At 39.1% G+C, this 13,770-nt stretch overlaps 1 long non-coding RNA gene across 1 annotated transcript in view; it reads right to left on the reverse strand.

Annotated features, from left to right (window-relative positions):
* Positions 1-8,344, reverse strand: part of LOC136389290 (uncharacterized) — a 51,415-nt gene extending 43,071 nt beyond the window's left edge. The window contains exon 1 of the long non-coding RNA XR_010748292.1: positions 8,248-8,344. This is a non-coding gene — a long non-coding RNA (uncharacterized lncRNA). The remainder of the gene's footprint in view (positions 1-8,247) is intronic.
* Between the last annotated feature and the right edge of the window lie 5,426 nt (positions 8,345-13,770).

Consider the following 13,770-nt stretch of genomic DNA (forward strand, 5'->3'; position numbering starts at 1 on the left):
CAGATTTAAATAGTAAGTGTAATTTTTTTTCAGAGTTATGCATGCACATACTTTAAATGGTCAACTACGTCTGTAGGGTTTATTAGGTAATATGGTATCACTCCCTTTCTCCCTGTTATCACTGGTGTCCTGTGCCCCAGAGGCAATGACTTTCAAATTTAAATTTTTGTAAGTCATTTAGCTCTGTATATCTAAATAATCTCATAGTGCCATTTCTTGAGGGTTTTTTTTTTTTTTTTTTTTTTTTGGTTTTAGGCAGTATATCACCCTAGCAATTGTAGAAAATGAGGATTGAGACAATTTTTATCCCTACCACCAGCAAATTGTGCACAGTATTCATATTTATATTCTCTCAATATAAATGTACCAGAATATTACTTTGGTTGAATCTGTCATCAGTGTTTAAATTAATATGAATACATTCTCTTTACAGCTGAGACACAGAGTACTATACTTTTTTCCCTTGCACAGGTATTTGTTTGCCCTAGATTTAATAATTGTTTTGTTTATCTGCTACATTTTCTATGGTCTTATTACTAATGCATCCTCAAATCCCTCCTCATATATATTAATGCATTATGTATTTTTACCAATTTTATCTTCTTGAAGACATCACTGGCCTTGGCTGTTGGTTCAAGGGTAGAGTGTCAGCCTGTTGTGTGGATGTCTCGGGCTCAATTCCTGGTCAGGGCACACAGAAGAAGCTACCATCTGCTTCTCCACTCTTCCCATTCTCCCTTCTCTTTCTCTCTCTCTCTCTCTCTCTCTTCCCCTTCTGCAACCATGGCTCAATTGATTCAAGCACATTGGCCCCAGGCACTGAGGATGGCTCTGTGGAGCCTAGACCTCAGGCACTAAAAATAGCTTGGTTGCAAGCATGACCCCAGATAGCCAAAGCATCAGCCTCAAATGGCAGTTGCCAAGTGGATTCTGGTTGGTTGGAGCATATGCAGGAGTCTATCTCTCTATCTTCCCTCTTCTCACTTGGAAAAGAAAAAAAAGCCATCACTGAAGAAACCATCTGATCTTTCAAAATGGACTTGGGGATTGCTAAGCCTACTGTCTTATGCCATCCTAGTACAACCTTTGTCATCATTCTGGGGATTTTTTTTACCTCTCATAGTTAATTCTCTGTCTGGAAACCCGTGTCTACATCTTCATTGGTTTATTCCCTTTTTAAAACAGAGCACCTTCTCTAGTAACATTCTTGCAAATGTGTATATTTTGAGAACTTATATGTCTGAAAACATATTTAGTCTACCTTTATACTAGCTTAATAGTTTGAGCAGGTGTGGAATTTAAGTTGAAAGTAAATTTTCCTTATAATTTTTATGGCACTGTTCCAGTATTACTGTTCAAATGTCCAGGGTTGTTATGCTTCTTAGTATATTCCTCGTTTTTCTTTTTCAGATGTTCTCTTTCCCTGAATGTTCTGAAATTTTGTGGTGATATGCCTGGGTCTATTTTCATTTATTTTGCTAGTGTGGGCATTAGATAGTCTTCATGTTTTCCTCCAGTCTTGAGATTTAGTGAGCCTCTTCTTCTTGGCAGTTTTTAACTGAGGACTTTCATATTCATCTTCCACAACTTTACAGACACCTTTCTGTAACTTTTCTAATCAGAGTTTTATAGTTAGTTGTATATAGCTATAACATACAAATAACATATCCCATTATGGAAACCTAACAGATTTTTGTTGTGTAAGTGAAAACTAAAATTACTTGTGATCTTGTGGCAGCATGGGCATAGAAAAATAGTATGCAATGTGGATATAAAAATGAATAACAGCTTGATTAGTGTTGATTTTCTGAAAATAGACTTCTACTTTAGAGATTTTATAATTTAATATAAATTACATATATATTTTTTGAATGAATGACTTACTTGTAACCTGAATGAGTTCTAGATTGCTATCTGCAACCACTTGAAACTTAAAAGGAGAGAAATAAAAATAGTTTGTGGTTCTTGAGGTTTTTAAAGACCATTAAACACTCATTGTTGGTTATAATCAGCATGTTTATAACCAAGGAAAAGGAAGTGTTTTGCAGACGTTTGTGGGGGCTCAAACAAGAATATAATGGTGGCCCAGATATGTCTAAATATTTTAAATTTATACCTTAAGCTTTAAAAATGTTAAATAAAATATGCTTCATACCTTAACAAATATACTTTCATCAGGACCTGGAAGGCCAGATTGCACTTAAATTCAGGGATTTCTTGGCAGCCCAGGAGGACTTAGTCTTCAGCTTTCCTCTTTAATCTTTTTACTTCCCATCAGGTATGTCTGGTCTTTGAGACACTCAACTGACACTCATGCAGACATAGAACTACTATAACTACATGGCTGAGCTCCATTCACATGCTCTGCAAACAGTTGCCCTTTGGTCAATGGTTGGGAAAATGGTAAGTACACTTATGGCCCAGTCAACACTTGGGAGATCAGTCTTGGAACAGAATCCTATACAAGCACTGAAAGTGGCCTAGGAGCTAATGGGCAAGGAATTCCAAGTTCCCATGCAGAGACATCTAGAGGGCAGGCCTAGGGATTCCAGGTGGCCCTGTCCCTTGGGCCCCATGAGCTCCTGCATAGGGAGAGGGCCAGAATGAGGCGCTCAAATGCAGAGTCTGGGCAGAGTCTCCTTCTGAACGGAGCTGAAGGTGGGACTCCCAGAGAGTAAGAGGACCCTGGCTGTGATCATTTGGTCAGTTGATGGCAAATCTGAGAAGGCAACACAGGTTGTTCTGGTCTATTCCTTTGACCTCTCACTACCTCTGCCAACTCCTTAATCAATTCCATTAACCATACAGAAAGGAACTGAACAAGTTTAGTCCTTTTACTTTATATTAAAACAAATAGTAACGGAACATGAGGCTTCTTGATAGCTTATGCCGGTCCAGCCTAAATCATAAATCAAAATTTAAATGTCTCGTGGTTTGAGGTAAGGCCTAAGATGACGTTATCCTCCCCTTTTATGAAGCCTTGGAGGCTTGCAAACCCAGATTTAGACTTAGTGGTTTGGATATTAAAAACTGGTTACTTTCCTTGGGTTTTATGTTACCACTTCAGATTCTGCTAGACAAGAAATAAGAGATACGGTAAGAAAGTTTGGAGCCCAAAGAATGCCCACTGAAGGGCCCTGGGAAGGACTCCAAACAAGAATTTGAAAAGTCAAAACATCTTTGCTCCTGATGAACTGATTGATTAACTTGGAAGGAGCTAAATTCTAAATTTCAAAAACTTGATATATAACTGATATCTTAAGCAAAATTTAGAGTCCTTCCTTCCCCCAGCCACCAGTAGCCTTTGTTCTGCTTTCATATTTATAAAGAACCTGTGATTGGATGATAAAAGCTGCTCCATAGAACTGTGTGTCACAACTGTGATGGCTTAGGTGAAATGAACAAATCCCTTAGAACCAGAAATTTCCACATAAAAACATGTAGGAACAGATTATTTCATTGGAAAATTCTATTTATATTTGAGAAAAACAATATTAATCCTACCCCAAGCTCTTTCCAGAAAGAAAGGATACAATAATCCTCAATTCATTTATTGAATTCAGAATGATCCAAATATTGAATTCAAACAAGACAGAAGAAAATTGCAAACCAATATGCCCCATGAACATAAATGGACAAATCCTTTTAAAAATGTTAGCAAATCAGCTGACCAGGCAGTGGTACAGTGGATAGAGCATCGTGCTGGGATGCTGAGGACCCAGGTTCTAAACCCCAAAGTTTCTGGCTTAAGCATGGGCCCATCCGGATAGATCATGGGCTCACCAGCTTGAGCATGAGGTCACTGGTTTGAGCCCAAAGGTCACTGGTTTGAAGCCCAAAGTCACTGGCTAGAGTCCAAGGTGGTTGGTTTGAGCAAGGGGTCACTCACTCTGCTGGAGCCCCCCCAGTCAAGGCACATATGAGAAAGCAATCAATGAACAACTAAGGAGCCACAACAAAAAATTGATGCTTCTCATCTCTCTTCCTTCTTGTTTGTCTGTCCCAGTCTGTCCCCCCACCCCCACTCTCTCCTCTCTCTCTCACTCTCTTTCTCCAAAAAAAAAAAGTTAGCAAATCAAATCCATCAACATATAAAAATGATAAGGCAGTATGAGATAGTTGGGAATCATCTCAAGAATGTTACTTGGTTCAGCTCTTAAAGTTTGTTGATGTACAACTTACCACATTACCAAGATATAGGAGAAAATTATGGCAGAATCACAATTAATGCAAAAAAAGTACCCACTCATGATATTCTCAGAAAACTAGAAGGGAAAGAAATTTCCTCAACCTGATATAATACATCCATGAAATCTCTGAAAAGCCTATAGCTGCCATTATACTTGATGTTGTATAGAAGGCTTTTCCCTCTCAGATTGGAAACAGAGTCAGGATACACGATCTCATCATTTCTATTCAAGGTTGTTTTGGAGGTCCTAGCCAGTGCATTAAGACTTGAAATAAGAATAAACAGCATGCATATTAGAAAGGAAGAAATAAAACTATAGTTATGTGCCTATGAAGAAAATAAGCTGATATGTATAGAAAATGTTAAGAAAACTACATGAAAATGAATATAATTAATAAGTGAGTTTAGCACATTGTCAGGACATAAATACAATGGACAAAAATGATCTTTTTTATACACTAGTAATAAACAACTGGAAGATAAATATTTTAAAAATCACATCCAATGGTATGAAAAACAACATAAAATACTTAGGAATGTATTTATTGAAGCGGGTATAAGACCTCCTTACTGAAAACTAAAAAAAAAAAAAAAAGTTGTAGAGAGAAACAAACAAACAAACAAATCCTAAATTGGTGTAATGGGGGGGGCACTCTCTCCACTGTGCCACCACAGGCCAAGCAGGCAGGACTTCTGAGAATCTTAAAGGCCTTGTCCCACAGCAGCCCTGGTCCAAAAGAAAGAAGCTTCTCTTAAAAAGAATTACAGTTGTAGCTTTGGGAATATCTAATGAATCCTAAATTCATAGAAAAACATAATTTTTAAAAAGTTGTATTAGAAAACAACACCACCAACTTTACAGACATGTGGTTCTTCTCCTTTGCAGTCATCATTCTGTCCCCTCTGGAGCGGCTTCTGCAGCTGCTAGTCTGTAGAAGCTGCTCTCTCAGTGGACGGCAGTCAATGTCCTCCTAATAGCATATCAAGTGGACTTCTATTTTTTCTTATTCCCCTTGAACATTTTTGGAATATTTCACACTATTGCTTTCTTCTGTTTTCTTGAAACTTTTCTTTCCTTCTGACACTGCACAAACTTGGTTCTGTTTCTTCAGTTAATTCATCTATGACCCCTTTATAAGTCTTCTTTCTCTTGCTTGCTAAATAAAGTTAGTTCTTGGTCAGCTACTCCTTTTTCTCTGTGTTAATTTCAAAGGTAGCCTCACATTAATCCTATGAATTCAACTGTCATGTCTATTTGGAAATATAAATCTCCATCTTCACACCCTGCCTTAATTGCAGAACGCTAGTCCTACTATTTCAACTGATTTTAGATCAATACGCCAGGCCTTGAAGCCCAACTCATTTAAAGCAAAGTCTGAACTTTATTTACCCTTGTATCTCCAGAGCCTAGCACAGTGCCTAACATAGTATTTAACATGTAAATGGGTATGAAATTTAGTGATTTATTTGCTGTTAGGGGTGATTAATGTGGTAAGTGCAAGGATGACCCCTAATTATTATTTGGGTAACTGCAGAGATGATGGTTGTTAACTGAGATAGGGGATAGAGAAAGAAGAGAACGTGAAAAAGAGGAAGAAAAAAAGAAAAAGAACTGCGTGCAATTTGAAAGCATGTTGAGTTTGAGGTTCTAACTGGATCCTGACACCAGAGTGAACTTTCTACAATTCAGCTTGATCATAACACGACTTTCTTGTTCAAAAGCTTTCTGTGGTTGCTCACTGTCGACCAAATCCATATCAAACACTCTATCCTGGAATTTAAGATCCCCCACAATCTGGCCACTACTTAGTTTTCTGAAATGATCTCAGATCCTTCCCTCCTACCAAACATCTGCTTTTTGTCTCCTGGGCGTGCATCAGAAGTCCCGCCTACGGGGCCACTCCTTTCATCTGGAATGCACTCCTTTTTCAAAAGCCCATCCACACTTTAAGAATCCACTCAAATAACACTTTACATCATTAGAATTGTTTCTCCAATTACCCCGGACAGAAAGACTTCTACCTCTGAGGACATATCAATCTTGTTATATGCAACGATCATATAACATTCCTCATGCTCGTGATGTAGCTAGCGCATATATGTTTTATTACACCTATGAGACTTCAAGCTTTAAGAGGGTAGAGATTGTGTTTCATTTATGTTTTCAATCTTTCCAAGCACCTAGCCTATGGTCATGCTTAAACAATGAAGCAGCCCATTGTTTACCAGCAGAATGAGTTTATTCGGGTATGGCAGAGAATTACAATTTGGCACAAGCTAACTACAGCAAAATCATAGGCAAATCCAGAAAACAAAGGAGGGAGTTGAAAGGGTGGTTTTGAACAAAAGTCCATTGGAGGGGAATGAGAGTTGGGTGTCATCCTGGTTTTTCATTTGCTGGGTTGTTGCTGGGCAAGGAGAAAAATCTTTCTCCTACTGGGGTAGTGAAGCAAGCTAAGATGCTAAGACCTGTTGAGGTCTTTTGAAAGGTGACCAGCAGTGGGGTGTGAGAGCTACCCATTAAGGGCTTCCCCACTCCATTTAAAATAAGGTTTTCTTTATTTTCACATCACCTTGAAACATGTGATAAATGCTTAATAAATAATAATAAAATGAAAGGAGAGAATAGACATGAATGAATAATAAAAGGCAAGAAAGAATAAATAGATAAAATACTTGAGAGTAACTGTTTTCAAGTTGCTTTTACATATATACTCTTCAGCAAGTTCTTAATAACTATAATGAATGTACCAACACTGAAGGACATTTCAGTTCAAGAGAAAATGAGAAACCAAGAAATATTGATGACTATCAGAGTTTGGGCTAATTGATCCATGGCTTGGAGTCTGTGGTTGTTGGTTCCAGGTAGATCTCCTGTGACATTTAGTAGAAATAGACAGTAAAAATAGAAGCCAAGTGAAATGTTTATATTTCTCCAGGCTCACTATATATAAATTATTAATGCTTCCTGATACTACATTTCCCTGAATATATTTAAATGTGAATACATTGGTAGAAGCAGAAAATACATTTATATTTCCATTGCTCTGATGTAATTTATAAAAGTAACATTTATTACGTATTTTTGATTACAAAATACGTATGTATTAATTGTAGAAAATTTGTAAAGTGCAGAGAATCACAAAGGTAAAATTAAAATTACTTCTAAACTCCCTTCAGAAATATATCTTTTAGTATATTGGCATATATTACTTCAGGTTTTGTGGGGGGGGGGGGTTGCTAAGTTTGGAACAATGCCATCCTCTAATTTGCTTTCCTCCATTTAATATACTTAGAATATTTTCTATATAATGAAGTATTCTTAATAGATCATAATTTTTGATGGTTGATGCATATTCCATCATATCCACACATTATGTAGTCAATCTGTTATAATTGGTTATTTATCTTATTTGGAACATTTCATAGTCATACATAGCTCTGTGATAAACATTCTTATACTCATAACTTTAGCACCTCGCATTACAGTTTGGTAAATTTCAGTTGTGAAATTAGTCACTCAAAGATGTGTACAATGTTATAGTTTTTCATGCATATTGCCCAAAGAGTTTTTGTTGATTTTGCTTTGCTTTAAGAAATTTACACTCTCAGGAGATCCAAGATGACAGCAGAGTTGGTGGAAGCTACATTCACCTTCTCCCAGGACCAAACTAGAATTATAACTAATTTATAGAAAAATCATTCCAAATAATCAATTATAGACAAGCTGAAAAGAAGTCTTATAACTAAGGTACAGAAGAAGCCACCCTGAGACTGGTAGAAGGACCGAGAAGTGAAAAGGGCTGGCTCCTCTCTCACTGGGCAGGACAGTGGCTGAGGTTCCAGAGGGATATCTCAGTTGTGGGAAGGTTCCCCCTGAGAATCATGGGGCCTAACCCTCAGGGTGGGCTCCCCAACCCAGAACACCAGAGCCAACACAACATCTGGCTGTGAAAAGCAACAGGGTTTCTGTCTGCCGGGGAGAGACAGAAGTCTGCTAGAGATACAGGTGCCTTCTTAAAGGGCCAATACACAAAATTTCATTTGCAATTACTCACCTTGGGCGCCAGGGGAGGGAGAGTGGAGTGGATTAAAGTTGCATGAGGAGAGTCTGGGGTTTGTGGCTCTGAAGAGACAGCTGCCAGGATCTCTGTGCTGAGTCACTCTCCCACACTGCAGACAGCATTTTCCTTGGGTGGAGCTTTCCCCTTCTTGCAGCATCAGCCTGGGGAAGAGCAGTAGCCCCACACTGTGGACTTCCTCTTGCCCCATACTCTGGAGCTCATGCCCAGATGAAGAGTACAGCTAGAGGATTTTCAGTGACTGAGCCTAACAGGCAGCCATCAAGAAGGCAGAGGCAGGTGGAGGTGGATCTCAGGATATGTTGGGACATTTGTTGACTTGCCTGTGGGCCTGGTGATGGTAAAAGCTGACCATGGTGCACAGCTTGGTCCTACCCACATACACCCAAGCCCAGCAGAGGCAGCCACTAACTGTGGATCGTTTGTAGCTCCAAACAGGTTGCCCAGGGCCAGTCACAGGCAGCATCTTACACTGTCCTGTACCAGAAACCGAACACACTCAAGTCGCTAGCTTAAGAAAACACCAGAGCAGGATCAAACAAGCTTCACAAGCAGAATATTCAAAGGGAAATCTCAGCAGGCATCAGATTCCATTGTGGCAAATTTTGCTTTAAATGATTGGCATCTGCATAGAAGCTCACACACCATGGTTGGGGTTGAGTCTTACAGTCAGCCAACATGAGGGTTTATTGCACATACAAATGGGTCAATAACATGAAAAAGGACATAGAAATCACAGAAAAGGGCCAGTAAGAAATGAAGAATACACTGGAAGAAATAAACAGTAGGTTGGATGAAGCAGAAGATAAAAATCAATGATTTGGAAGACAAGGTTAGAAAAAAATACCCAATTAGAAGATCAAAAAGAAAAAAGAATTTCAAAAAATGAGGATGGTTTAAGGGATCTTTGGGATACCATGAAGCATACCAACATCTACATCGTAAGGGTACCAGAAGAAGAAAAAGAGAGAGCAAGTGATCAAAAACCTAGTTGAAGAAAAAAAATGACCAAGAACTTCCCTAAACTGGTGAAGGAAAAAGACACCCAAGTCCAGGAATCACAGAGAGTACTAGACAAGATGGAACCAAAGAGGCCCACACCAACAGACATCATAATTAAAATGGCAAAGGTTAAAGACAAAGAGACAATATTAAAAGCAGCAAGAGAAAGACAGTTGGTTACCTACAAGGGAGATCTCATATAGCTGTCAGCAGATTTTTTCAACAGAAACACTCCAGGCCAGAAGGGATTGGAATGAAATATTCAAAGTGATGAAAAGCAAGAACCTATGACCAAGACTATTTTACCTAGCAAAGATGACATTAAAATTAAAGGAGAAATAAAGAGCTTCCCATACAAAAAAAAGTAAAGAAGCTTGTTATCACCAAACCAGCATTACAAAAAATGATAAAGGGCCTGCTTTAAAAAGAAGAAGAAGAAGGGGGAAAAAACCCCCCAGAAAAACATAGTTAAAAGACTAAAATGTGTAGATGACATCAGAGTAATGGCACGGTAGGAAGCGATACCAATAAATCTCTCCCAAAACTCAACAAGATCTTCAACCAGAAACAGAAAAATCTATCCTTGGAGTCTCCAGATGTTCCGCAATACACCCGAAGGTATGGTCGAGCGAAAAATTGGCTAAATATATAATCAAACCCCAAAGGAAATAGGGAGTAAGAAATGCTCTGCCTTCCTCACTAACCTAAATAGGGCTGCTTTCACTGGGAACTGAGAGTATAGAAACTGAGGCGGGCAAAGGGGGTGAATAGATCCAGGCCGTGGCACAAACGGCCGAACCAGGCTTTGGCACGGAGATCCAAGCCAAGGAAAAACTGTGACTGTGGCAACCCAGGCAATACAAGCTAACACTTGTGCCAAACCCAGACAAAGAAAGACAAGAGGGGCAGCCATTTGCCCCGATCTCCTGGTCAGCGGGCGCAGATAGTGGGTGAGAGATTCCTTCGAAAGCCCCGGGAGTGGGTGCCCGTGTTATCCCACAGAGAGGCAGAGCCAGAGGCCTTTGTGTGGGCCGAAAGCAGAATCTCCAGGCCGCCCCAGCACCCTGAAAAAGCCGTGCATAGGGAGGGAGCGAGAGCTAATTCCAACGCTGGAACTTTTCCGTGTGGGCGGGGGTTTCACTCAAAGTGTGTGGCAGCCAGCCTGATATCCTGGTCAGCATGCACGGAGAGTGGGCAAGAGATTCCTCCGAGCACCTCGGCAGTGGGCGCCCATGTTACCCCACAGAGAGGAAGGGTTAGGGGCCTTTGTGTGGGCTGAAAACGGAATCTTGGGCCACCCCAGCACCCTGAAAAAGCCGTGCACAGGGAGGGAGCGAGAGCTAAATTCTAATGCTGGAGTTTTTCCTTGTGGGCGGGGATTTCACTCAGAATGTGAGACTGCCGGCCTGATATCCTGGTCTGTGCATGCAGATAGTGAGCTAGAGAATCCTCCGAGTGCCCCGGGAGCGGGCACCTGCCCGCCCGCCCGTGTTATCAGACAGAGTGGCAGAGCCAGAGGTCTTTGTGTGGGCAGAAGCCCCGCCTGATTATGCTAGCAGCTCTGACTGACTGAGCCTTACTCAGAGCCCTGTGCTGAGTGGGAATAGAGTGGGGAGTTGCCAGCTCTTTGAGCCTCTTACTATCCAGGCAGAGGCAGCAGCAACCCCATAGCTGGATTATCAGGCTACTAATTGAGGAAGGAAAGACTAAGAGAGAGGCTCCAGGAACACGGACTCTCTCACTGTTGGAGCCTACAAATGCTAATGAGCCTCGACTGCCAACAAGACTGAAGCCCAATACATGACATCGCCATAGAGACTTATCAACTGCAAACCTCTACCTGAGCGTGCCACAGGGGCAGAACCCGGGGTACAGAGTCACCGACCAGGAAGAGGGAGAGAAAAGAAAAAGCAAGAAGATAACCTCTCAAAATCAAGAATAATTCACAGACTTTATAACCTATCCCATTTTATTATATTTGTTCGTTTGTTTCTCTTATCTTCATTCTTGATTTTTTTTTTTCCTCCTCCAATTTGGTTGTTTAATTCTCTGCTGGTCTTACTCTCTCCTCTCCTTGAACTACACTACCCATAAGTGTTACATCTCCCATTATCTTATCTTTCTTCTTCCTTTCTCTCTATGAGGGTTGCACTCTAAAACCCTTAACTCTCTCTCTCTCCTCTTTTTTCTTTTTTCTTCTTTTAGTGGTTCCCTCTTTTCTCTCTCTCTCTCTCTCTCTCTCTCTTTCTTTTCTCCCTCTATATTAGTTTCTTCCATTCTCCTTTACGTCTCCTCTCATTCAATCCTCAATAACGAACAAATTATCTTATCTGGGACTCAAACTTATCTTTGTGGCATTTTGGGGTGTTTTTACTTCACTTTTTTAACTCACTAGCAGTGCTCCATCCCTGACTCTCCATTTGATCTAGTTCTAGTTCCACTAAATACAATAGTAATTTTTTAATTTCCCCGCCATTTTCCTGTTTTCCTCTTATTCCTCTCATCATATCTCTTAGTCAACCAACACCTAAAAGCAAATCATTTTATTCCTGATCCATATTTTTTTCTTTTTTGCTTTTTGTGGGTCCATACCCCTATTTTTTGCCCATTTATTACTTCTCCCCAATTCAGGCCCTCCATTACAAGCATTGTTTGTTCTAGTTAGTACAGTATTATTCACAGTTCACTACAAAATTTTCTCAAGACAGAGGGGAGAGGAGAGGAGAGGAAAAAAGGAGGGGGGATAATTTCCTTTTTTTATTTTATTTTTTTTTAATTTTTAATTTTTAAAAAAAACTCTTTTCTATTTTTTTTTATTTTTTTTACTTTTTATTCTTTATTAAATCTCATTAATACTATCAACAAAACCACCCTCACATGCCGTTAAGGAAGAGAAAATTGAATATCATGGATACAAAAGAAAGAGAGGTAACAAAGATAGATGAGGAAAAATCTATGGAGAAAAAATTTAATATATTGGAAACCTTGGAGTTAAATGACAGAGAATTTAAAATAGAAATCCTAAAAATCCTCCTAGATATACAAGAAAACACAGAAAGGCAATTTAGGGAGCTCAGAAAACAACTCAATGAACACAAAAAATATATTTCCAAGGAAATTGTAACTATAAAAACAAATCAAACAAGATGAAAAACTCAATTCACGAGCTGATAAAGGAGGTAACAAGCTTAGCTAATAGAACAGGCCAGATAGAAGGTAGGATTAGTGAAATATAAGACAAGCAACTTGAGGCACAACAGAGAGAAGAAGAAAGAGACTCAAAAATTTAAAAAAAATGAGATAGCCCTACAAGAATTATCTGACTCCATCAAAAAGAATAACATAAGAATAATAGGTATATCAGAGGGAGAAGAGAGAGAAAATGGAATGGAGAACATACTCAAATAATAGATGAGAACTTCCCAAGCCTGTGGAAAGAGCTAAAGCCTCAAATTAAAGAAGCAAACAGAACTCCCAGTTTTCTTAACCCCAACAAACCTACTCCAAGGCACATCATAATGAAATTGGCACAAACCAACGGTAAAGAAAAAATTCTCAAGGCAGCCAGGGAAAAGAAGAATACAACATATAAAGGAAGGCCCATTAGATTATCATCAGATTTCTCAACAGAAACTCTACAAGCTAGAAGAGAGTGGATCCCAATATTTAAAGTCCTGAAAGAGAGGAACTTTCAGCCACGAATACTATACCCATCAAAGCTATCCTTCAAATATGAAGGAGAAATAAAAACATTAACAGATACAAAAAAGATGAGAGAATTTATCAGCAGAAAACCCCCACTCCAGGAATTACTAAAGGGGGTTTTCCAACCAGATCCAAAGAACAAAAGAAAACGACACCACAAGTAACAGCTCCACCAAGAACACAATAAAACCAAACTTAAACTGTGACAACAAAAGAAAAAAAAGGAGGGGAGAGGATGGAGATTAACAGTAGCAAAGGACGATGAAGTGCAGAAATACTCATAAGATAGGGTACTACAATGAATATGGTAGGTACCCTTTTCATTACTTAATGGTAACCACCCTTGAAAAAACCACCACAAAAACACTTGACTTAAAAAAGGTAGCAACAGAGGAAAGAAGTAGGAATACAAACAAACAAAAACAAACGATAGAAAAACAAAAGAGAAGAATCAAACAAGATACAAAACTAACAGAAAGCAATTTATAAAATGGCAATAGGGAACCCACAAGTGTCAATAATTACACTAAATGTAAATGGATTAAACTTACCAATAAAAAGACACAGAGTAGCAGAATGGATTAAAAAAGAAAATCCAACTATATGCTGCCTACAAGAAACACATCTAAGCAACAAGGATAAAAACAAATTCAAAGTGAAAGGCTGGAAAACAATACTCCAAGCAAACAACACCCAAAAAAAAGCAGGTGTAGCAATACTCATATCTAATAATGCTGACTACAAGACAGAAAAAGTACTCAGAGACAAAAATGGTCATTTCATAATGATTAA

The sequence above is a fragment of the Saccopteryx leptura genome, chromosome 1 (assembly GCF_036850995.1).
Source record: "Saccopteryx leptura isolate mSacLep1 chromosome 1, mSacLep1_pri_phased_curated, whole genome shotgun sequence".
Taxonomy (NCBI): domain Eukaryota; kingdom Metazoa; phylum Chordata; class Mammalia; order Chiroptera; family Emballonuridae; genus Saccopteryx; species Saccopteryx leptura.